We start from the raw sequence: 1334 nt of genomic DNA, 5'->3' as shown, positions 1-1334 counted from the left end.
ACTACTAGTATTTTCTTAAATGAACATAAATATATAATGTCTTTTTGTTTGTTTTGTATTTAGTAGAGTTTAAAATCTTGGCTCTTACTGTGGTCCAAGCCCAAAAAAGAACAATTTTTAGACATTGGATTTCATTGTAATAAGGTTGTACTTCAATGACCCTCACATCACCAAAGGATTTTACCTCCATCATAGCTAAGCTGAGAGTTGATAGTTCTGCTGCACCAAGAAATGAATTGTAGGCACGATTTTTGGATACAGACTTCCTGCTATGGTCAAAGCTATTTGACTTGAGTGAATGAGTTTATTCTCAGCCCACAGAGAACAGGTTACATTCATTTAAGAAATGGTATAGGTATTAGGATGGTCTATCCATAAAATCATTCACCAAGTGTTTCAATAAACAATGGTTCTGCTTGGAGGGTGGCACAGACATTAGGTGAGAGTAAGAATTTGGTTCATTAGCTGTGATAATTTGGAAAAGCATTCATCTCAGAGAAAGAGTAACTTATAAAGTCCTCTTCTTCAAACTTGATACAAGAGTTACAAATGTCAAGCAAAGCATTCAGTCTCTACTCTTTGTTGCTCTCTTACAAGCAACCTCCCTAGTTAATCATCTGTTTCTTTTGAGTATATAAATACTTTTGAAATATATAAGCTGTTCTGGAAACCATAGTATAGTGTAAAAACATGAAATAAACAATACTACTAATAGAGAGGCTGAGATAGAAGAAGCAAGATTTCAAGACCCTTATGTTCAAGACTCAGCCAGACACTGTCACAAACAAACAAGCCGAAAGTGTATATAGATTGTACAATGTTGGACCTATTTCTCCAATTACCAAATTAGAGAGACCATTGGATGACAAGTAACAAATTTCTAATTCCTCATATTATTGGATTTCAATTGATTAGGATATGTTGGTAATATTAATTTTCATATTAATATATTAAGAAAAAATAATTGTCACTTCCTGTCATTTTTGTTGTAAGAGGTGGAATTAGGTTTGTGTGGATTTGTTGAAAGATTATCTTCTTGCTTCTTCTAGGGTGTAGTTTTGCTCCTTATGTTGATTTTTCCATCTATTATCATTTGTAGGGCTAGATTTGTGGAAAGATATTGTGTAAATTTTGTTTTGTCAGGGAATATCTTGTTTTCTCCATCTATGGTAATTGATAGTTTTGCTGGATATAGTAGCCTGGGCTGGCATTTGTGCTCTTGTAGGGTCTGTATGACATCTGCCCAGGATCTTCTGGCTTTCATAGTCTAGTGAGAAGTCTGGTGTAATTCTGATAGGCCTGCCTTTATAGGTTACTTGACCTTTTTCCCTTAC

The 1334-nt window shown here is 34.4% G+C and overlaps 1 protein-coding gene across 1 annotated transcript in view; it reads left to right on the top strand.

The window, feature by feature from the left end:
- The window catches only part of Tekt1 (tektin 1), a 24974-nt gene that overhangs the window by 3957 nt on the left and 19683 nt on the right, over positions 1-1334 (top strand). The gene's annotated exons all lie outside the window — the stretch shown is intronic.

Source organism: Mastomys coucha, unplaced genomic scaffold (genome assembly GCF_008632895.1).
Source record: "Mastomys coucha isolate ucsf_1 unplaced genomic scaffold, UCSF_Mcou_1 pScaffold5, whole genome shotgun sequence".
Classification (NCBI taxonomy): domain Eukaryota; kingdom Metazoa; phylum Chordata; class Mammalia; order Rodentia; family Muridae; genus Mastomys; species Mastomys coucha.
Note: the sequence above shows the minus strand (reverse complement) of the source record. Positions and strands in the feature narration are given on the sequence as shown.